The following is a 25178-nucleotide window of genomic DNA, read 5'->3' as shown; positions in this document are numbered from 1 at the left end:
ACAAGCATTTATGAGGGATTTGTTCAATATTTTGGTGCCAATTAAGGGCTCAGAAACATCTTCAACCCTTTAAAACTAGAGTTTTAGCTCCAGTGATGACGTTCTTTCAGCTACTGTAACTCTTCAACCGTTAACTCAATTAACCTACCGTAATTCTATCACATTCTAAAGTGGGTGAAAGCAACCTTGTGCTGATATGCAAGACTTTAGTGTGTTTAACACTCAAAGAGTTACGGAATCATGAAGAACATGTTGCTTTGTCTCGCCGACAACATATCCGGTATTAACGGCTATAGTTTGCCACACTCACTGACAAAACCATTAAATAAGTGTTTTTTTAGACTGTATAAGTTAAAAAAAAAAATGACATTATTGTATTTCCCACACTTAAAATAAATAAATAAATAAATAACATTGCGCTCTATTAACCAGAGGTAATTATACATGCATATTGCTTCATTCTAGTTAAATGTATTGATGTTGAAGCGATTTTGAGAGGGAAACAGCGCTCTGATCAAATGTCCGTTTGGGTTTTATACGAGGTGCAAACAAAGTTGGGTGTTATTGTACAAACGCTAATGTGGTTAACATGTAGCGCAGTAAGATCATTTTTTTTATGTGTTACTAACAAATTGGTGTTAGCATAGTCATATTAATGTGTGTTTTAGCAGAATCAGTCAGTGTTTTTTACGTGTTGGAAACAAGCTTAGTTGTTATTGTACATTTGCTAATGTGGCTAACATGTAGCGCTGTTGCAACATGGTTTTTCTACGTGTTACTAACAAATTTTGGATTTAGTGAAGTCACGGTAATGTTTGTTTTAGCAATATGAATTCGTTTTTTTTGGGGGTGTTATTGTACAGACGCTAATGTACTAAGTGTTGGACTGTGTTCATACGTATTACTAGCAAGGTTGGGAGTTAGCATAATCCAAGTAACGTTTGTTTTGGTGATATGAGTCTATCTTTTGAAGTGTTGCAGACAAAATCTAAGCTAAAGCTGCTAACTCTTCTAACATGATTACTGTGTAGCGTGCTCCAAACAAGTTCTAGAATTACTGAGAACAGTGTTAATAAAGTCTGATTTGACTCTTTTGTCTCGCTTAATGCATCTCATTGTTCAGTTTGGCATATTTTTAACATGAATTTAAAAAACAGACCACTGCTCTATAGAGCAAAGAATACATGAGTATGATTTTTCAGCGTAACCTTTTACAGAAGTGATACTTAGTTTACATTTTCTCTTGTAAAAACTGAGATCTCATTCCACTTTTACCTCAAGATTTCTTCCTATTTTTTCTTTCCTCTGTTCAGTTCCAAAGAGGTCACAAGAAAAGAAAAAAAGCGACATTTTCTCCTAAATTCAGTTCCATCCACAGTTATCAGCAGGTACCAGCAACGAACGAGTCACTTTCTTTCTCTGAACTTGATTCCTTCAAAGTTTGACACCTAAAGGACAAGTCAGAACGTCAACTTGCAAATTCGTTTAAACGGCGGAGCAGCGAGGATTACGGAGAGACGGCAGGACAGAGTGCAACAGCGTCCTTTGACAGCCTTTCACCCTGGCTCTGAAATGTCAGCGTGTCGAGGCTTTTTTCTTGGCATTAGGCGCACATCCCTCATTTGATCCCCCAATAAATGTATGAGAACATTTCTGCGGAGCAGCCGGGCAGAGACCTGGGTTGCATTTTAAAAACATCTCTTGACCTTTCCACGATGACGGTAATTGCTCATGTCAGACAAGGAGAGAATGTTAGTCTCTCATGAGCCACAGCATCAAGAACAGACCCCGGGACTTTAGGAGGGGAATGGAAAGCAAGTTCTAGTTTGGTGGAAAATGATCTCCCAGCCATCTTCAGCCGGCTGTGAGTGCAACCTAACAACTCCCCACCCTCCAAACGCCCCGCTGATAATGAAAAGGAGCTCTGGATCATATCCTTCTGAGGAGACACCACCTTTCAGACATCCAGCCTTCATTTTCTTTACCTTACTCTCAGTGTCAGGGGGCTTAAATGTGACGGCACTAAGACAGCAAATCCATTCCCCTTTCCTCAGCGCCACTTTTGCTTGAATTTGATGTGGCAAGACGGATCAGAGATGAAATTAGAGCGACATAAAGATGTCTTTAGGAGTTGGGGAAAAAATATCTATTTAACCAGAAGGAAAGGCTACACTCCAGAGCGCAGCGACAAAAAAACTTGCTTCACCAGTGAGCGTGTCAGGAAGAATTCATCTCTGGGAATAAAAATAAAGCTTCTTTGATATTAAATTATTAGGTCACAGTCTTCCCTCCAGAAGTGACTGCTGCTGATAAAATACTGTATCGAGGTAATGTTGCATCTGCAAGCCTTAAAATCAGTTAAAGCTGTGACGGTTTTTCACATTAACCAATTCTAAAAGAGCTTTTATTTTCTTAATTTGTCATTGAATGTGTCTACATGTTTAGATATGTGGAATATCAGATTTTTTTAGCACACAAATATGTTGGGATGCTTGAAATCATTTGACGTTAAAGGTGATCGAAGTCTTCATTCTTTCAAATCAGTTGTAATATGATGTTTTAAAGTTGTATGATTTCTTTAGACATAGTTTCACATTAGCAGTGCTATATACTATACTATACTATACTATATACTTTTCGACGTTTTTTTTAAGGGCTAAAGCGCTTTCAATCCCGTTCACACCCTGATGATGACTCAGTTGTCAAACACTGGTACCAACCTATAACCACCATTGTGGGGTTCAGTGTCTTGCCCAACGACACACGAGTGGGCAAGGTGGGAATCGAACAGGCAACCTACCAATCAGTCGTAGTCATACTTTAGAGCAGGGGTTCTCTAATTCCGGTCTCGAGGGCCGTTGTCCTACATGTTTTCCAACCAACCTGCCATTGAAGTTCCTAATTGGCCAAACACACCTGATCCAGGTAATCAACAGCAGATAAGGCAGGATTTCTGGAAAACCAGCAGGGACTTCGAGGTCTGGATTTTGACACCCCTCATATAGAGCTTCAACAGAGGTTGGTTTTTGGGTTAGTTGCTGATACAGACAACCATTTTCATTGTTGCTCTAAAGAAGGGGTGCCCAAATCCAGGCCTCGAGGGCCAGTTTCCTGATGGTTTTCCATAAACCCTGCCTTATCTGCTGCTGATTACCTGGATCAGGTGTGTTGAGGAACTTCAATGGAGGGTTGGTTGGAAAACACCTAGGACACTGCCCCTCGAGGAGTGACTTTAGGCCCCTCCTGGTCTAAAGCAGATATCACGCAGACCTCGAAAAAACCAAAAAGACCAATTTATCAAACTAAATTTAACTAGGAGGACTGTTTCTTTGTGGAGAAAAGAAACTGATACATTTCGCTTATGTTCTCAAAGAGTTGTTGCTTTTGGTCAAGATTTGTTTTATTGTAAATTAAATCGTTCAGAATTCTTTTGAAATGTGACTGTGAAAAACTATTCTTAATTGTGGCCTGTTTTTTTTTAAACACACATAAGTGAATCAATTTATGTGATCCAATCCATTATCAAGAATCAGAGAAGTTGATGTTAATCACCTTTCGGTTAAAATTCCTGGCTAAAATAAAAACTGTGTTTTTTGCAATGAACTAAAAGTAGCTTCAAAGACAATGTGCTAATTAGGTGGCATTTTTATTTCTGAATAATGTTAAAAAAATTACGCTTTAATTAAAAAAAAAAGCATAAATTTTATGGTTTTAGGGTTAGAAGTTTGCAACATAGAAACAAAAAACAACAGCAGATAAGAGAACACGTCCTCCTAAAGCTGCATTTTACCATCTGCCTCAGTAAGTCAGTAGAAGCTGAAGACAGGGATTAGATACACAAAGCAAGTCCACATTTACCAGCCAGTCCCAGTGTTCTTGCTGAAAGCATAATGGCATTTCCAATTATTAGCTCCCACACATAACTGCCTCTGTCTCTGGCTCTCAACCGTCCCTCCAGCCAACAAACCAGAGACATCCATCTCATCCTGCGTCCACTGTTGATCACACTAATCACAAGTGGAGGACGCGATGGCTGGATGGAAATGCATGTGTTTATGGAGCCTGGAGGAGGCAGGTGTTGCGTTTCTGTGCCATCGCCGATGCCAGAGCTCACTCACTGCCCGTTCGTATTATAGCCTTTCGCCAAAGAGACAGCTTGTGAGGCGCCGGCCCCTTGATCTCAGAACATTAGTTTAATGCCTGGATTCGTGGAACTCTTCCTGATTTCCCCCCTCCAGCCTGGCACAGCAACCTCCCCCACACAAATACCAACTGATGGGGTCCATTCACGAGCGTGATGCTTGAATCTTTTCCTGCAGTTTCTCAGCTGTCATCAGCTGGGATAAACAGAGTAGTGTCGAGTTGTGTGTTTGCACTTCTGACTTTTTCCTCGTCCCTCTTTCTAGATTTATTTATTTTGCTCTTGCCCTCAGCACAGCATGTGCTCACAATTAAAGTTATTTACCACGAGCAAACGAGTTCCATGCGAGTACATCACCGAGCAAATACACAGCAGGTTGTTAGATGACCAATTGTACCTTAAAAATGAGCTCATCCATCCTCGTAGATGCCATCGGGAGACCAATGGGCCAACCAGCAGCCCATCTGTCTATGTGTCAGCACTTAAGTGTCAGTGCTGAGGAGAGGCAATCTGTTCAAGATAGCCTGCCAGAGGAAGAGAGCAAATAAACATCTGCATGTATATTTATACATTATATCCAAGCCTCCAACTTGATGAATGGTTGACGATCTGGATACGGTTCCAAGCCAGCTTTAACGGATTTCATCTGCCAGGATCCTCTCATCAGTCTTTTGGTTGCACTCTTGAGAAGTGCCAGCAGCAGATTCCATCCTGCTGTTAGGATCAAAAACGTTTGATTCCAGAGGAAATACAGTGTTCTGCTATGTTTCCTCTGGTGGAATGACTGATTTAAGACAATGATTTCAAACAAACAAATCCCTCAGATGGTTTTTAAATCAAGCCCTTACTGGAGCTTCATCGCTGTTTATTTGAAGCAGCAAGAATAACAGTGGTGGCTTAAATTAGATGTTGCAAGTGTTAGCTCGGCTTCACCTTGTGTGGGAGATAATCACAGAAAAAGAAGCACTGAATATAAATGTGTTCAAGAAATGTACAAGACTCCTGACTGCCCTTTCAACCTTTCCTCAGGCGGGGAAAAGCGTTTCAGAGCTATCCAATTGCTCTTTCTGACCTCTATGTCAGGGCATGAAATCCATGGTATTTCTGCGCTTTATTTGAACTATTATATATATATTTTCGTTTTGTTGCTGAGAATGAAGGCCCGTTTCCCCTGATCCACAGTGGCATCCCCACTCACGGTTGAAAAGAAGTTAGCGATGTTTCCAGGACTTTTGTTTGGGAAGATGCCTTCAGGGTCCTGACAAGGACAACTGGCTTCATGCGCCACCTGCCAATAATGCTAACAAGGACACACAGCTCAACACGGCGGTGGCCTGCTCCAGGACCGCAGGGATGGCTGGAAGTGATGGCCGTATCTCTCCCACATGGTGTGCCGCTCTCAGGAATGCTCCCCCCTGCAGGTTGCAGTGCTGCAATCTCCAAACACCCGCGAGTGTGGTAACAGTTTACATTTCATGAAAAAACTAGCAGCTTCAGTGTTAATCTGCAACCCAGACACGTCACCCACATAACAGATGCAGATACAAATATGGAAGATTTTTATTTATCATTATTTTTTCAGCTTCGTGTTGAATCAGGAAACTTGTAGAATTTTATTTCATTAACATTTGAGCACTAACATCATCTATTGGGTTAATATATGCAGTAATACAAGTCAAACGTTTAAAATTGTGTATGTTATACCCTATGTATTAAACCAGTGATTTACACATAAACAAGTTAAAAATGAAGACAAAAACTCATAAAAAACTATTGTTGCATGTACCAGTATGGGTGCTGCAAGTTTTCAGATTGTCCGGATTTGTCAAAGGTCATAGAAAGGAACGGCTGGTTCAACGCGCATCGTCAAGTAAAGGGCTGATTGGTGACCAGCATTTAGATTCTAGAATGAAGTACCAGGAAACAACTTATTGGAGTTGTGCCAAAGCCTCACAGATGTACTGGGCTGTAAGTTCATAGAGTTATGACGTCATCTTGATCAAAAGTCCAAAAAATAGTCCCAGCTTGAGTCCTCAACAATGTAATGGTCCATAAAAAAGACCAGAGAGTTAAAATGTCTGTTTCCATTTAATAGTAACATTCAAGCCAATGAAAAGAGTACTTAACATCATCAAGTGAAAGGTGTATGTTTGGAAGTGTAGAAGTTGTGCTCACCTTGAGCTACTGTTTCTGCTTTGAACACTCTTGGTCGCAACATTTCAGTGATCAGACGGTTTAAGCATCATCACCTGTCTTACCCATGTGTTACCTCAGTGTGAAAAAGTCACTAAAGCTTTAATGGAACTTGTTTATTCCCCAGGTGAGAGTTTCTTCTCTCTTTCAATTTCCACACGTTGTGAATGTTGTGTTTGTTCCCACGGCCCATTAGGCCCCAACACTTAATGACTGTTTAATGTCTCTCAGAGCATTTTGTGAATTCCGGCTTCCCCTCAAGAGGCAGTCAATCAATCAGCCCCAATGCGTGTGTGCCGATGCCAAATACCTGTTACCGAAAAGTGTTTGATTTTTAAGTAAATCTTCAAAGTTGAAGTAACGACATCTCCACATGACAGGACATGCTGAGAGGCAGAAGGTGCCTCTTCCTTGATTTGAGAGAGACTGCCATAAAAGTCGCTGGAGAAAAAAAAATATATACCTATAGTAAAACAGGTGAGTGACAAGGCCCCAGGTGCCTACTAACATATCTATCAACAAGCAAATCCAAATAGAAGTCAGTGAGGTGCTGAACAAGGTCAACGCCCCCAACAGAAAACACAGCTGTTAAAACACATCATCCCGGCCTCCACCTTTAAAAAAACATACTTTCTGAATAAGTATTAAACACTATAACATTAATGACTTACTGATAGATGACAATGTTCTTACAGACTATATATTAAGGAAGAAAGGTCTTGTCTTTATAGTATAAAACAGCTGAACGGACATACTTCCATTCCTCAGATTTATCGTCCACACTTTTAGCTTCTTCAACAGTTTTTGCCATTTTTGAACTGACAGCCCTCGAGGGTAAATAGTTATTCATCCGACGAGTGTAAAATATGTGCACCGTGAATGCCATAAACACATTTCAAGGGCACAGACTTCAATAAGCTGATGTTAATAACCCATAACAGGCTGTGTAAAAATTTACGACAAATCGCTGATGAGGTAATTATGTGGGGAACATCAGGCCACTGGCTCTTCAACACCAAGCAGAAAGATCATCGTCACTCCCTGAAGTCACAGATGGATGAGTCCAGAGATTTAGAGAAGACCTCTGTCTCGACACTTAAAGTTATGACCATCAGTTTAACATCCGTCTCTCTATTTATTCTTTCTTAAGTCCTTATCCCGTTTGAAGCTGTTTTCAACTTGAAGATAAAAGGCCTAAACAGATTTCTGTAATTATAGATTTAGAATAGTATGATGCCTCCAATTACACACTCAAACACCTACTATCAATATATAGCATCACAATCATGTGACCCATTGGTTTGTTGTAGCCCAATTAAACCAGTTTCTGTTTCTATGGTTCTTACCAGGACAGAGATAGAACTTTCGAGAAAATGGTGGGTAAAAGAATCTGATAACTGTTGGAACATGTCTGAAATGGTAAATGGTGTATACTTAGATAGTGCTTTACTACCTCCATTGAAGACCCATAGGACACCCACACACACATTCACACACTCTGCTGCCTAACATTGGCGCTAACCTATAACCATCAGGAACACTGTGGGTTCAGTGTCTTGCCCAAGGACAGTTCATCACATGAGCAGGTAGGAACTGAGCCTGATCTTCAGATCAGGCCTGACCACTCTACCTCTGCACCCCATTAGGGCACTTCTACAGCCACGTATTTGACGTTAAGCTGTCATTCACAACATCATGCTAAAGTGTGATGGTAAATACAAAAAAAAAAAAAACAATATGGTGCATAGAAAGTTCACAAACTGCCTTTTAGTTGTAAAAGTGGGTCATTTGACATTAGAGTTGCTTAAAGCCAGCCCCTAGTGGTCGTGAACTCACATCTCCTTTGCAAACCTAAATTTGTCTTTTTTTACAAAGACGTAAAAACTCAACACAATATAAAAGAAATATTGATATATTTTTTTTGTTTTCATTAACATGAAAATATCAGAAAACAAGCGATCCAGTTTGGATATTTGACTCTGCAGCCATGTCTGAAAGAATAAGCAGCATGTTAGACTACAAAGCAGCTTCAACCCTCATTATTGAGTGTCAGGCGCTAGTGAACCACAGACTCCTGCCACCCAAAAAATATGACAATTTGCCTTCATTTTATGCCAAACTTTGAGCCAGGGAAATTGTTAATCCATGTGTTAAAAATGTGCTGAAAACAAGCACGAATGACTACAAGGGTTTACAGAAAATGTGTTGGAAGAGAATGATGATCTTTAAGGGTGAATTCAGACTGGAAAATCTGTGGTCCGGTCCGCTTAATTTGGTCCGGATTGAGTCCTGAACCTTGCTCTTTGTCTGTATTCAGACTGCATTTCAACAGGACATTTCTGTTTCAAAACAAAGCTTGTAAACAAAACTGGGTGATTAAAGATTTCTTCAGTAATTGGCCAGGAATTACAAGAAACGAGAGAAGGAAAAATGAAAGTTCACTTATTCAAACTTTGTGTTTCATTGATCAGTTTTGAACATCTGTAACAACGTCAGATACTTTTTAGCAGCTGGATGACCCAGTTTGCAAGGTGTAGGACTGGCGAGCAGAAATTCTGAGGTTGGGGGTTTGTAGACAAGCCCCCGCCATGCTGCCTATATGGGTCTTTCTGTGCCTTGAAAATACAAAGTTCTGTCAAGAAGGGCCACTGGTGTAAAAACTACCATACAATCTCTGCAAATCAGTGAAAGCTGATTTGGTGTGGCAACCCTTTATGGGATAGTCCACAAGGTGAACAAAAACTATGGTACAGCTGAGGCATACTGCAAGGCAGTTACTGAAGATGGTTCGCTGATAACTGTTAATGACATCAAGATTATTGGAATAAAAATGGTGCAAGAAGCAATGTGTATCACAATAAAGTTGTTTGAATAAACTGGCATTCATCTGACCATATTTCAATGAGTTGCTGTGTCTTATCGTTGCTCCATGTTTCTCTATGGCTCATGGTTGCCATGTCACTATCCATTTACAACCCATAATACCTGGCTATGGTGGCCATCATGCCCAGTTTTTCTGACTCTGGTCACAGATGCAAGATGGCGCCAGAATCAATCTGTTGCGAGAAGTGGAAATCGACTGTAGCCGGTTGCGTAAACGGAAATTTCCTTATCTTTATGAAACCCTTTCAAAATGATATTTTAAAACCTTTTCAGAACGATCAGCTTTTAAGCTTTTAATTGTGAATAAACTGTAACTAACAGTTTAGTGTGCAAGATGAACGCCAATCGTTTCATTTCTTTCAAGTCAGTATTGACAAGTGTTCAAATTTGTATAACTACACCCGATTACCTCCAGAGAAAAAGCAGATGAAATGCTGAGTGTCATAGAGAAAAACGACAATAATGGTCGATAAAAGAGAGAAGAAACGGGAAAAAAAAACTCGAAAGCTTAAAACAATGTTTTTTTTTTGCTTCCGGCTCCGGACTTCCGGCAATTCATTTTAGGGCGCCGTATTTTTTCTCTGTAATCAGATTCTCTTGGGTTTTTCTGCTCCGAGCCTATTCAGACAGGAATCTCAGAGCAAACTGAAGTTCAGTCCGGTTGGAAACGAACCAAGACCATCTTGAAAGACGGGTCTATAAGCGATTCTTGGTCCCAGATCAGGGTCCAGTTTGGTGTATTCAGACTGAAAATTTGTTCCAGATTATTAGGGGAAACCAACTCTGGTTCACTTTAAGTGAACTAAATGTGTCCAGTCTAAATACACACCAAGAATGTAACTTTGTCAAATATCATTATATGTCTATCAGAAGGTGATCACACAAAAAAAAAATCAAACATCTGACATTTAGATTATTTTCATCAACAAAATGTAGAGAAAATTGGCTTAAAAAGATGAAAATCAGTCTGCTTTAGTTTTGTTTTCTTTACAGAGTCAGTTCAGTTTGATATCACCATAAAACTCCGGACAACTTGTCTTCAATCTAATTTTCCGCGGTATTACTCTGTCTAACTTGATCATTTTTTCAGCCTCGTGTGCAGGTAATAACTCCTGAAGGAGGGTTTCACAGACATTTACACAGCCAGACACATTTGAACGGTTCGCAAATAGGATATTTCTCAGTGTGCCAAAGTTTGTGCTGATAGACTCGGACACTGATTCGTTTAAAGCTCCTCTCTTCTTCACATTAAATTCTCTAGTCTCAAACTTTTCGCAGCAAAGAAAGAAGCACAACTGTCCAAAAACTGACTTTTTGTTTTACTTCTATTCATATAAAATATAACCAAGTATTATTGCAATGATAAATAAAATGTAAAAATTAAACATTCATAAAACAATTTCTCAAAACAATTGCATAAGAACTGTGGGATTTGGCAATGAATTCCTCATTTTTATGCCTTGAAGAGTCAGAATGTCACACAGCTTTAACAACACGTGTATCATATATGGCTGATTTAACAGGTTTAAGAAGAAAGTACACATTAAATGTAAATGTGGACACTAGGAGAGCTAAAAAATACCACAGAGCAAGAACACTCACTGTTCCTGCTAGAAAATATCAAACTGAAGGCGAAACTTTTGAACCATGTCAATTTAATTGGTTGGTTGTACTTTTTCCGAACAGCGTGACAAAACAACTTCTAAAAACACTGAAGTGACAAAGAGACAGAAAGCAAACAAAGTGACTAGCATTGACTAATTTTAGCGTTGCTCCCTCAAAAACTCTTGCCTTTGTTAAAATGATTATTTCCTTCATTCTGTATGAATATCTGACAGCTATACAAATGAGCTGTTACATACTACTCAGTCACATGTCCAGACACTTAAATAATGACCTCCAATGCATTAAAATAACTGTTGTGAGGGGTTGGGGATTAAAAAACAAAAAAAAAACCCAACCATTTTGGTGTTATTATAACTTATATTTGAGTTAATTAACGGCGGTATTTTCTTAAAGTCTATTTATTCAAAAGTTTTCAAGCAATTCTTACCTGTTTGGCTCCTGTGGCAGCCATTTTGGTCATGGATGTTAGTTAAGGCGGGGCTTACTAGAAGCCATTTTAAATATTTCGTAACATTCGGGTATTTATTTGATAACGCTTATTTAAATTTTTTTTTCAGTGTTACTGTTTTACTAAAATGTGGGGCCATTTCATAGTTAACCCTTTAAAGGGTAACCAAACCCCAAATAAACGTTTTTTTGGCTTTTCACCTCTATAAATAGGGATTTAAAAGTGCTGTCTGTTGGTCATTGCTAAATGTTTGACAAATTAAAATAAACTGCCCCCTACATGTTGAATCGAGGTATTACAGTTAGATTTTGGTGAAACTATGTAAGTAACACATCATGATCTGCAGCTCTAGTAATGATAACAGTCCTTTACAGTAGTGAAGTGCTCACATGATCTATGTAAATTTAGCTGATTCTGTCTTTTTGTCTCGTCAGAATCAGCTGACTCACATTGATCGCGTAAATGGTAAAAAATGTATAGTATGTCAAAGAGGTATCACTGGTGATATATCCGATCACTCCGATCATCTTGTGTAAAATTAGTCTTTCAATTATGATTATGCCTTTTTTAGCCCAAATTAAACAAAAAAAAACCTCTCACACCTGTAAGCTAGTGTGCAATAAAAATGGTGAGGAGTGTTGGAGCTATCCAGCCATAGACGTTTTGATGTCAGCTTGGATGAGGACAACAAAGACGTACAAGGAACTAGTCGTCTACAAATGGATGCATCAGAAAGAAATACTCAGAAATGCAATTTGAAGCTTAATTTTCTTTATCTATGTCCTCCATCATGAGAAAATTGCCACAACAATAACAGACAAAAAAAAAAAAATGCACCATTGCTTTAGAGAGTTCATGGAACAGCTGATTTACTTTATATCCTGTGCTAACTGTTAAATTAACACGGCACTGACTCTGCTGAAATAGTACATGCGCCAAGAGTGATTACTGCCAAAGTAGGCCCCGGAGAGTTGTTTTCTCTGGGCTTGTAACTTAAAGTGAGAGAATACGACTGGCAAGCACAACTTAGCCAAATGGCTGGGACTGTAAATGTAAATCTTTACTTCTCTGCTGCTTCCATGGTTAGCGCTGGAATTAAAAAAAAAAAAAAAAAAAGTGAGACGTTGTGTATACAAATGTCAATGGTACAGAGAAACAAACCACATTTCAGCAGTGAGAAAAACAACTTTATTTCTATCTGAAAAGTCCTGGCCCACACCAGCAGATGAACAAAAAGCTTCTTTTAAATCTTCCAGATAGTTTCCTCTGCTTCTGCTCCTCTGTCGTGTTTTCAACAGTCTCAGCAAATCGGTCAGTTTAAAGCTAGATCTGCATTAATGAGGACACTACTGTAAGACTGAACTTGTTGCTAGTCCATTGCAGGGCCACACACTCTTACAGTCACACTTCAAAAACAATTTAGATTTACCAGTTGACCCACAATGCCTTTTTCTCTGGACTGCAAGAAGAAAGCCGCACCATCTGGAGAAAGCCTACACATACATGAGGAGAACATACAAACTCCACACCGAAAAGACCCAGCCGAGATTGGAACCACGACCTTGTCACTGTGAGGCAAGAGTACGCCTTGAGTGGTTAATGAAAATTTCATATAATGCAGAGAAGTAAGGGAACTATAGTGTTTACTTTGCATTATTGTATTCCTTGTAGATGGGTGACACTAGCATCTGTGGAGTGTTGGTGGTCAGAACAGACAAGGCTTTGATGAGATGAATCAACAGTGGCTGAATAACAACTGGGAACACTCCACTTGAGAACTCTTCTCTCCTGAGCTGAGCTCAAACAGCTTCTGAAACATAAATATGTGTACAGACTCTAGATGAAGGAATCCCAGGTAAAAGTTTTAAAGTAACAAGACAAGCACAGAAGTTAAGACACACGTTCAAGAACTTGCTAAAAGCACATTTTTGAATGTGCTTTTAGCATATCATATTCACACTGGACAAACGAAGGGGATTCTTCTTCTTTTTCATTTTCTACTTTCTACATTTTCTACTGTTTACTAGCCGTGTCCGGCCTCTACAGTTAGGAAAGTCTTGATACAAAATGTCAAAACGGTGCAAATTGTCACAAACGGGTAGACAGCAGGTTTATTGGTAAGGTAACTAAGGTTCCTGTTCAGACGTTTAGCTTTGTGGACAGCTAAAAGTCCACAAAACTAGATCAGGATCAGACAGGCAGAGGTCATTGACGAGCATGTGGTCATCGAAGAAGAGATTAGTGTACTCGGGGTCCAGGTGAAGGTCAGGGTAGGCAGCAGACGAACAGATGGAACAGGGTCAGAAACAGAAGATCAGGTCCAGAATGAAACGCTCAGTAATGCAGGCAAGGGGGCACTAAACAATACTTTGCACTGAGTGATGCTCTATGTGCTGCTTAAGGAGCAGGTGGGTGATTGTCAGATTGATATTAGGTGAGTTAGAACTGGAGACTGCTCCCGCCGGTGACCAGAGGGAGAGTCAGAGCTCTGACTCCTGACACAAATCTTGCTTAAGGCTTTTCTTTCGTAGTTCTGTTCCGACATAGGAAAGAATTTCAACGGGCACAAACCACTATAAATAATTTCTCCTCCATGATCAATTTGAAGATGGTTGGCATTTTCATGAATTAAAAAAGAATGTCATTCAAACATCACTACCCAACTCAAGTCCTAGATTGGTCAAAGTTCAACCTGGTTTGAGTTTTAAGGTGTGTTCAATGGCCAGTTTTGATCTAGAACCCGATATCTGCAGCAATGCAATAACGCAAGAGTTTTTAATTTCATTTTTGCATTTCCGAGTATTTCTCCTTTTAAATCGCTGTCAATCAAACTGTTGCAGGCTGGCTCTGTTTTAATCAATCAGCCTTCTTTACGTCACATCAGCTCTGCTGCACAAGCATTTAATCACAGCAACATCAATAAACATTGAATAATTAGCTAAAAGAGTCTTTAGTGAACTGGAAGGAGAAAGAATCAGGCTTTTGGAGGAAGTTTGATCCATGAAGATCTTCACTTCCTCATCCGAGCTGACATCTGGATCAGAACCATACGGCTGGACATTACTGATATTGCTTGACATTGTTATGTAGCAGCGGTGAAGATTTACGCTAGCGAGACACAGAGCTATGACAATCAGGCAGTGGGGGATCAGGGGCGGGGCTACTCAGCTCAGTTCCAAAAGCCACGCCCCCTCAGAGGACATTTTGGAAACTGAGGCTTCAGATCAACATGAAAAACAGCTTTTTAAGACATTTAGGTTGTGGAATTTGGGTTAAAAACTTTATCATCATAATTAAAACACTAATGGGAACATTTTAATTTAAAAAAATGTCATAGGGGGATCCTGTCCAGGGTGTACCCCGCCTTCGCCCATCAGCAGCCGGGATAGGCTCCGGCACCCCCGTGACCCCGAAAGGGGACAAAGCGGTCAAGAAAATGGATGGATGGATAGGGGGACTTTAATGCTGAGGTCCAAAATGTGCATTTACACTTGTTTACAAAGATCTTTAATTAAATCTGCATTGCCAAGAGCAGTATAAATGTAGTTTTAGGCATAATATACAGATCATGAACAAAAACAGAGTTAAAATCAACGTAGGTATCAACATCAATTACATTTGCAAGAGACAAAGTAAGAATCCAGAAATCCTGGTGTCAGATGTGCGAACACGGACTGGAAATAGAGCTGAAAAGAGGTGATTGCTTACCTAGACGATGGAGGGTGTCAACTGGTTGTGAACAGGCAGAGCTGATCTCAACCAACACATTTATAGTTGTAAAATGTACCGTTGTCAAGACATTGTTTGGAGAAACCCCAAATGTTAAACTCTAGCAGGAAGTAAAAGAAAAAAAACAAATACTAATAAAAACATGATTTTTTTGTAACCAATTCTTCCAAACATAGAACTTTAGATAGTTTACATTACTCTATTTTAGTTTATGGTCGATGAATTAGTATCTGCTTTGTTGACAACAAGAAGCTCAAGTCTAATATGTGAAACAAAGGCGGCTCCTAGCAGTAGTTCTTCCCAACAAGAATTGCGCTTGATACACACAGTTTGAGTGAGCGTGATGAAAATGTTTTATGGCAGCTGTCAAGCTGTTTCCCGTTGATGGAAAAACATAATTGATTTGGAACAAATTCAAAATGGCTCTGACTCCTGAATTTTGTATCAAACGTCTTTGTTGAAGGCTATCCACACAGGGCATCATTATTCCTCACCACATGCTTTTTCCCTTCAGAGCTTTCCAGTGATCAATCCGCAATCATGCTATTATTATGGACCTATTTTCCAACAATGGAAAGGCGATTGAGGCTCCAGTGACTTGTTGAATGAAACCCTAATGGATAGCTGTGGGAAACTGCTACAGAGACTGATTAATTAGTCCGTCACTATGAGCTCTAAAGCCTCTCCTTTCCATCCCATTAGAACAAAAGCCCTCACTTCTTGGGTACAATACTTATTATCCTTTCAGCTCAGTGAATACTGATATTCCCCGCATGTACAATTGCCTGATAAGGTTTAAGTGTAGTCTGCTGTTGCTGGAGATGACTTTAGCTTTACTTTCTGAGACATACCCCGCAACTATTTCTGATCTCAACCTCTTTTCCTTCCGATTACTGCAGTTCTGATTCATCAGCGGCCAGGGCTGCAGGCTGACCAGTGGTGAAGGAACAATGAGTCCCCAAGCCGGAGGCGATAATGATAACGGTTTGATGATTTCAGTGTCTGACCTCAGACGTTCAAAGCTGTCTGAAAAAAGTTTGGATGTTGCGTAACCGTTAAAGTTGTTTTTGCAACAAAACATTTCAACTGAAACTTGAAGATTTACATTTACGCTGATTTTATAAAGCAAAACAAACCTGATAAAAAGGAGGAGAAACAGCCACTAGTGGGGTTTTGTGTTCTTTCACCAGGAAAAAGCAAATCATCTCTGTGGGATAAATGTACCCCTTTTTAAAATCCCTTTAAACCATTTTAAGAATTACTTTAGCGTAACAAGACTGATCATTAATTTTATTTCTACTCCATCTTTCAAAGAGAAAGCTGTCACACTTTGAGGAGCAGCATACACACTAATATTTGTCACAAAACTAATGTTCCGGCATGTGTAGGTGTCATGGTCCTCCTGCGCTCCTCCTCCACCTCCTAATTGGACCCAGCTGTCGGCACTCATCACCTCCACTCCAGCCTATTTAAGAGGAGCCCTCTCCAGCATTCTTCGCCAGTTCGTTGCCTCACCCGGTCTTTTCCTCCCATGTGCCGACCTGGGTCCTGCCTCGCCTAAGCATCTCGTCTTGGACCACGCCGATCCTCACCACTCCACGCACCGGCTGCCGGACTCACCTGGTTACTCCACCTGGCCGCTCCAGTCCGCAGCAAGTCTTCGTTCCCAAGCGTCCACCTTCGATCCTGGTTCCGGACACTACGCCATTCTCCCCACGGACAATAAAACTTTATTTAAACCTCTCCAGTCTCACATCCTCCTTCCGGGTTCCAGCAACTGGGTCTGCCTCGTCACGCACAGCATGACAGTAGGAAAGCTATTACAAGATTGGAAACGATAAGCTACACTAAAGCGAAGAGGAAAACGGCCATGGTTTGTTTCAGTACAAAGTGAAATATGACAAAACTCAACAAATAACTTGACAAGACAGAGTGAGCCACTATAAACTAGTAGAAAAGGTCATTCAGGCTATCAGGACATGAGGAGCCTATCATCGGCCCAAAACGTATGCTTTTGACTGCCAGAGATGGCATCCTCTTAATGGTTTCTCAAAGTACTGTTTTATCAGGCTGCAGTGGATGCAGTTTTTTTCTGACACAAATAGCATCAAAAGAAGTGTTTGTTCTAAGCAAAAACTCTAAAAATTTGTGTATGTCTGTTTTCTTAAGTCTATATCAGCCTTCCCTTCCCAAATTTGAAGCAAATCCAAAAACCTCAGAAAAGAGCAACACATTTTCCAACAACTCTCATCTACATAAATAATAATAATAATATTAATAAATAAATAATTGTACTATTTCAAAACTATTTTATGTTCATTGATATGCGATATATACATATTACATTTCTATTAAGACAAGAATATTAATGAAAACTGAAGTATTGTACAGTCTAAGCAGAACGTGGACCAAATGATATTTTTATAATTGTTTTCTTTTATCCCATTATTTTTTATTGCGGATGAAATGATCTGTTTTTACTTTCGACAGTTAGTTATGAATAAGTGATGTCACTGCGATATGGTTTATGGGTCATAGTTATTAGTCTAAAACACACATATGTTGTTACAAAATTTTACTTTTCAACAACAGACTGCAAAACACAGATCTCTTAGTTCGTCATAGTTAATCTGCCTTTCCTGATTGTTTTTTTAATTTTTTGTATTATAGCACAAATACTGCAGTGTGTCAACAGTGTTTTTACAAATACATTCAACGGGATCACTAATTCAATTTCAAACCAAAATGAATCTCTGCATGTTTACAAATGTCCTCACAACAGGTCTAGTTTCTTTGGAAAACTACTTTATGAAAACAAAAGAAAACCAAAAAAAGAAATTGGATTTGAATTATAAATAAAATAGCAAGCTAATGAAACAGACCTGCACCAAGTTTAAACTCATTTGACTACAGGAAAATGTCCAACTCAAGCGTGTCCCCTCATTACCATCACAGTCCTCAAACCTGTAATCAGTCAATCTCAATGTTTAGAGGATGAGAATAGTCTGTGCTGTTTGGTGTGTTTACCCCACTGGACCAGGACTGGAAAAAGAAGGAGAAATCTTTCTTAGAAGATTAGAGAGAAAAAGTTTCATTAAGCTAAATAAGCATCATTGTGTTGCAGTAGTGAAGTGTGCATATATTCAGTCAATTGTCGTTGGCCATTCTGCTATTATAAGTGGCCTTTCAAGGTGAAAATCTTGAAATGGTGTAGAAAAGGTAGAGCGGTCGACCTCTGATCAGAAGATTGCAGGTTGAACCCCACATTGCCTTTGGTGGTTATAGGTTGGCGCCAGTGTTTGGTGATCGGGACGGTGACTATAAAGCACTTTGGGCTTTCAAGGAACGTAGAAAAGCATTATACAAGTATACACCATTTACCATGTTCCCATATTTGATTCAATAAATTTCTCTCAAAAGTGTGACACAGTCTGAAAAATATGGCTCATCAGTGTCAGATCAAACCATCCTTGCAGTTTGGAGCTAAAGTAGAATTCACTGAGTCAACTGAAAACAATAAATGGAAAAATAAAGTGTCCACAACACATATGTAGAACCACTGAGCTTCTGGAAAAACATCCTTTAAAGAAATGAACCAAAACTGGATTTTTTTGGTGACATGAAATGACCAAAAAAATGCCCCATTTTTAATAAGACTAATAGTATTTTCTTTCTGGTAGATATTGATATTTCAAACATTTTCATCACACCATATTCCTTCATAGGCTTTTTTTCTCTGCGTCATTCAGCTCTCAGCTTTTTTTTCTTTCTGGCCTCAGACTGAATAGCAAAGGATTGAGGTCAGGCTGCTCTGACAAGCTATTAACACACACAGAGAAAAGAGACTATGTGGAGGTGTGCAGCGATGTCAAAGAGTCCTGACGCACTTTAAAACGCAAATCAACAGTTAAGGTCTTTTTTTTTGTTCCACGACCTTGTCATAGTCAAATATGTCGGGCAGGGGGATTGGGGGGTCTTGCGGGGGGTATTGTTTTTATAAGCTACTAACAAAAGATGTACGACTGCACACATTTAAACCATTAAAAAAAAGCAGAATGTTTCCTGACGACAAAGAACTCCAATATACTGAGGAAAATATGAGATGAGTTCCCCTGTGTCTGTACAACACAGTGTGTGAATGAAACGCAACAATTATGAGGTTTATTTAAACAGTAAAGATGCATCTTAATTGGATATTTAATTGGAAATACTGTCAGAAGTGGAAATTGCAGAGAAAACTCTAGTAATCTGAAGAAATCAATAGAGAAAGCAAATTCTGAACCGAGTGTGATGCTCAAGCTTCAAGCAGCACAGTCTAAAAACGTGATTGTATTCTAAATGATTGTGTGAGTTTAAGAAATCATTTGTTTTAGATGGTTATTTAAATTAAAAAGAATTAAGGTAGCAAAAAAAAAGGAAACAGTGTCCTGAGCTATAGAGAAGATGACATCTCTTTGAATGGATATTAAGATGTGACAGGGTGAAGGTGTTTTATGATGATAAACAGACCTTACTAATACAAATGTTGAAACTCCCCAAATATCCAATGGAGGAAAGTTGCAAAAGGGAACAATTGACTCAAATGGAAAATAATCATGATGACATTTTACACCAAAATAATAAAGGTGTAACAATCAATCGGTTTAATCGATAAATGAATTTCTAGTCCTACAACCCCACCAGATTAATCTGTCTGAGGCTAGTTGTTAATCGACTTGTATTTACCTCTAAGTTTTGGCTAAAGATGTCCTAGTTCAATTTTAGGTCAGTGAATCGGATCGTTCAAATTGAACCGATATCGACTATGAATCGGATCGTGAACCACATATTATGATATGAATCGGATTGATGTTAAAATCAATTTTTACCGTATATTCTGTTATTTCTTTTTAATGAAAGTAAAGATTTGGATAGATTTCCTTCAAGTTGCACGTTTTGATAATACTGGTGTTTAATTTTTTTAAGATATTATGATTGACAGGTGCGTGTTCCCATAGGTGAACTGAATAAAAGTTTAGAAAGTTTACTTTCCCACCAAATTTGTTTAATTTGTTGATGGGGTGAAGGAACTCAAGTCAACATGCTCGTCCCATTCCAGGCTTTCTGTGATTTCAAAGATTAGCCGTTAACTACATTTTTGTCTATGATTCAGACAAATAACAGAGCACAGAGTCCTAGATACTATTTTTTATCTGTTAGCATTCATTTACCAATCAGGGTTCTTCAGTTTTGGCCTGTTTAAGTTGCTTTTTTTGCACAGTTATCCTCAAAATGTATTGGATCACAGATGCACACTGTGTACGCCTCTTTTTATACGGTCAATGGCGAGTGAATGTAATATTTTTCTATGTAGTAAACGTCTACTACCAAAAAAGTGAAAGATGAAGAGATGAAAGTCAGAATCACTGCATGTCTGCTCTGTTATGAGTGACCCGTTCCCTAATGCTCACATTCCTGATAAATAAGCTTCATTCCGCCTGAATTGGCAATGATCAGAAAACAGTATGTAGCTCACAAAGATAAACTGTAGTCAGTTCAAAAGTCACAATGTTGAGGTGCATTTCCTAAGTCACGGGTGGCAATGACTGCGGTAAATTTTGATCCTGACATTTTTGATAATGTTATGCAGGTTCAGATGGGAAGCATTCCAGGATCTACGAGAATGAGCAAAGAGAAATTAAAGAGAGCAAAAGAAATGCTGGGTAACACGCCTTTCTGCTGCAAGCTCTGTGTCGATGTTCTTGTAGAGACTGTCCCGTCCTGGTTTTAGTCACCCCTAAGGTGCAGGTGGAGACGGTGGAGCGCTTCAGACAGTTCAGGTCAAACAGGTTTCTGGGTTTGTGTTCCTATTTATTGATGATTTTGAGTACAAAATCCAGAGTGGCGATTACTACATGATGAGGGATGATGGTGGTGCAGAGGTAAAGTGATCAATCTTTGATCAGAGGATTATATGAAACTGTTTTCTAAAGCCCTTTATAACCATTTAGCATTTATGAAGATAAAAATGGCAACATTGGGATTATCTTGTAACCAAATTGGTTGGTTTATTTTGAGCAATTAAAAAAAAACAAGGAAAAATACAATAATAAACTAAAAAATGATCCATATGTCAAATCTATTTGATATATTCATTTGTAAATTGACTTGAAAATTCTTTTTTTTTAAATTAACAAAGTGAAGCAGTGAAGACTGGGTAACCTCCAAAAACCACCTATATACTGAAACCTGTGCTGTCTAAACTGTACAACCAATGATTGACAGAAATACAGACAACAGTGCAAGAAAACTGAAATATACACAAATACCTAATTCCATCCAACTGTTTTCTAATTTCATTTTGTCCCTTTCGAGGTCACGGGATGCTGGAGCCTAACCTGGACACTCCTGAGTGAAGGCAGGATACACCCTGGACAGGTCGCTACATGTCATAGGGGCCACAATCGCACACCTAATTCAAACCACGAATAAGACTGGATCATAAGTTTTTCTTTGGTGAAAAACTTTACAGGCTGCAGTTCGAACGTACCATCTAATTAAAGTAGGTTATGATTGATTGATTTTAAAGATCCCTGAGCCGTGAAGCAGCAGAAACCCACCTGACAAGTTTTTTTTTTTTTTACATGAACATATAAAAAAACAACCATACTTTTCTGAGATGATTTGTGGGTTTGAGACCAACGCTGACACCAAATGATACACTTCCAGAAAAGATGCCAGATTCTCACCAATAAGAGTTTTAGAGCCATTTGTGTTGCCTTGCTGTGGAGACATGCTGTTTGTTACACAAACGTTAACATGAGTCCAGCACCTGCAGCACATAATGAGTCGATTCCTTAATCAAGACCTCTGAGTTAAATCCTGAGACAGACACCGATCAGCATGATCGGCTAATTCACAGATGAACTGACCATTTCTATCAAGTCAAAGCACGGTGTTCCGAAAATGTCCCTGTCAAGCTTTTGCATAAAATCTACAACAAATCCAGGCTAAACCACTTATATGCCTTGGCGCGGTCTGGGATTAAAAATAAATCACCTTCTTTCCATTCTGTGTCAATGAGCATTTAATAGGATGCAGTTGGGCAAGCTGTGGCGGGGAAATGCTGGCAAGCTGGAATGACGCCAGACTGGACCAGAAACATCTGTTCGCATTATTAATGAATCAATTATATGTCACACATGTGCCAGGCCTGCAGGGCTGGGGGTGTGAGGGGGGTGAGGGGGGTGAATATGCAGTAGGTTTGGGTTCCCCACAGGGCCGTGGCCTTCAGTCATTACCACTGCTCCTGTTTCTCTCAGTGATGACTCATATCCAATCTGCCATTGCTGAATGTCAGTCAGGATGAAAAATAAAAATACCTGTTTGAAATCAGACAGCAAATACATAGAAGAGAATGAAAAAAATAACATACAATTCCACTGTTTCACTGTCAATCCCACTCTGGAACTGCAGCAGGAGTGTTCCTGTCTGTCTTTTGCGGCTACATTTTGCAGAATACGGGCCGTTACCACATTAGCCTGTCATGTCCGCGGGCCCAAACACACATGTAATTGTACATCAACAGTGCGACAGGTAATACTTACTGTTTACCCGCTCTGTGTGATTCATCATGCAGGCTGCATGCCGGGGCGCTGTCAGGAAGACTTTGGATCATCGGAGAGGAGGTGAGGCCGTATTCTCGTGATGAACATGGTGGCCACGGACTCCTGTCTCCAGCTTGTATCAGGATTCCCCCCTTTCCCCTCTCCCCACATACACTGGGGAAAGTTGCTTGCCAGTGAAGATAAACTGTACATCTGTGGGATCTCCCAGGTAGTCACTGAAGAGAAGGATGGAGAGAAGCACAAGTGGTGAATGGCAAAATGAAAACGCACAAGTAAATGTGTCAGTAATAAGTGACAAAATAAAAAAAAGCTATATTTAAAGGACTGTAAGGCTCACTGGGATATTTGGGGGCACTAAGCAAAACAACACAGTCATAAAGTGGTTACCACAGAACCCAAATTGCCTAAAGGAGCCAAGAGGCACGTGATTGGTCATAGAGGTTGATGGGAAGATTTTCTAGCATTTTTGTTTGTCTCTTTTATTTGCAACAAGCTTTTTGGAGATTGCAAATAAGTCAAACTTTATTGACAAAGACTCAACTTTTTCAGTTGTAACCATAGACCGTGTAAATAGAACTGGACATCTCGAGCGTTGAGGTCCCCCATAGGAAATGCATTACCTTCCACCCTCGCGAAATCAGGCCAGAGCCTTCCCCGTCACTTCCTGATATGTCTACCGCGATTGAAACCCATGGACAGCGATTCGTCTGAGTCTATCTGAGTCACGTTTTTAGAGGAAGTACTGTCATCCAATCAGGAGTGAGCTTGTTCCGGCTTGTTCGAAGCCCACACCCCTCCCACTAAAAAGAGCGTGAAAGAATCTGTTAATCAGTCAACAACCAACAATATCAGTACTAAAAGATGGTCAGAAATGCCAGTCTCTGAAATGGAGAAAAGACAAATAAAGTAATGGAGAGTTAAAGTGAACAAATGTCAGGACAAACTAAACTTTCCACCAACGGTTTACGTTTATTGACAATGTCAATCTGCAGAGGAAGAGATGAGGAGAGAGATAAAAGCTGGTTTAGATATAAATTAACAAAAAGCAACTCAAGTTTAGCCAAGAAATACCACAGAATATAACAATTCACCTATTCCTCCATTCCCCCAACACCTCAGTTAATCCACCAATGTCATAACATTAAATAGCAAAGTTCATATAGCTATAGCTAGCAAGAACCCAATCCTGCTTGCTAGCTACATTTTATTAAATGTAGCAAACAGCCATAATTTCGTCCTTTACCCACATATTTCAACTTAATCTAGAAAATCTCTAATATCAAGTTACTTTCCAAACAGCCTTCTTTCTTTTTTCCACACAAAAACTCCCTTTGGCTAGCAGTTTTAGCGAGCATTTTGCAAATGATCAGCTTTAGACTCCTCCCCTTTCCACTCAGCTATCTGGGCAGGATGCTAACTTTACTCTGTTGGGGCCAATTTTGACATTATTTCCCAGGAAACTGTGAGTTTTATGAAATATACAAAATATTCTGACTCAGATAACAGCAATAAATCTGGCTTTCAGTTTGTACGGGCACAATTTTGAAAATTTATGTAGTGGCCTCCCATGCCAACACTGCCGTTTCAGGTCTTTATCTTCATCTGAATGACTGTTAAAGATATATATTTTATTTGTTTTGGGTTGTTTGTCTGCTCGCTCCAGATGTGGTTATGGGACAGCTGTTAACTGTCAGAAGTGTGAATAGCTCTGCAGGGAATAAAGCGACACAAACACTAGTGTAGTGCGTATCTTCATCTTCCAAACATTTGTGTTTTTATCATGACAGGCATCAAAAAAAAGAGGAAGAGAAAGAAATCGGCTGTGATGCTTTTTGTTAATAATAAGAAAGCAAAAACTAAACATTAATAAAAAAACTAGAAAAAAATCAGAAATAGCTTAATAGTTGAAAACAATGCTGTATTTCTGTAACTATAAAATAAATAATAAAAGAGTTTTAAGAACTGAAGACATTCTCTTAATTTTTTGGTCCAGTTTTATTGATTTTATTTTACTTTTTGCGTCAAGTACGAGACAAGAAAAACTTTTTGTTAATCTATTTTGAGTTTTTTCTTTCATGCACACCAAACCACTAACAAGTCGCTCAGCATTTTTTTTCTTAAACTGTCCTTTTCTATTAAAATGAGTGACCCTCCCCTGTCACACAAAGTCCTATACGGACCTATATTTTCCCCCTCGGAGCGGAGAGCGAAGCCTTCGGCAAAGTGACAACTTGCTTTTTGACCAGAACTGATGGGTTTTTTCCCCATTTCTGTTGAGACACAAGGGAAAAAAGAATTACTTCCAATCCGGTGCCCATTTGTTGCCCTTCCAGTGATGTGTGACCCTGTTTTATTTGATTTCATTTGTTCACTTTCATCACTGTTATTCACTTTGATTTCCCAGAATTGCCGAGCGGAGAAGTTAGACGGTTATTTGAAATGGCACATGAAAACTGCTGACATCATACATAAAGCGCTTATCCCTTTACTTTCAGGGATTAAAGAGTGGGAAATGGGAAATAAATATACAGTATATATATATATATATATA

The 25178-nt window shown here is 39.3% G+C and overlaps 1 long non-coding RNA gene across 3 annotated transcripts in view; it reads right to left on the bottom strand.

Moving 5' to 3' along the window:
* LOC112159743 overlaps positions 1 to 25178 on the bottom strand; it is a 131608-nt gene that overhangs the window by 52242 nt on the left and 54188 nt on the right. The window contains exons 1-3 of one of the 3 annotated variants that reach the window (XR_004948207.1): positions 24808 to 24922; positions 22607 to 22842; positions 20922 to 22381 (exon numbers count right to left, since the gene is read on the bottom strand). This is a non-coding gene — a long non-coding RNA (uncharacterized LOC112159743). Of the gene's footprint in view, positions 1 to 20921; positions 22382 to 22606; positions 22843 to 24807; positions 24923 to 25178 lie in introns of those variants that run through there. The other 2 variants (XR_002921531.2, XR_002921530.2) reach the window with 2 other exon arrangements.

This window comes from Oryzias melastigma, linkage group LG7 (genome assembly GCF_002922805.2).
Source record: "Oryzias melastigma strain HK-1 linkage group LG7, ASM292280v2, whole genome shotgun sequence".
NCBI classification, from domain to species: Eukaryota; Metazoa; Chordata; class Actinopteri; order Beloniformes; family Adrianichthyidae; genus Oryzias; species Oryzias melastigma.
Note: the sequence above shows the minus strand (reverse complement) of the source record. Positions and strands in the feature narration are given on the sequence as shown.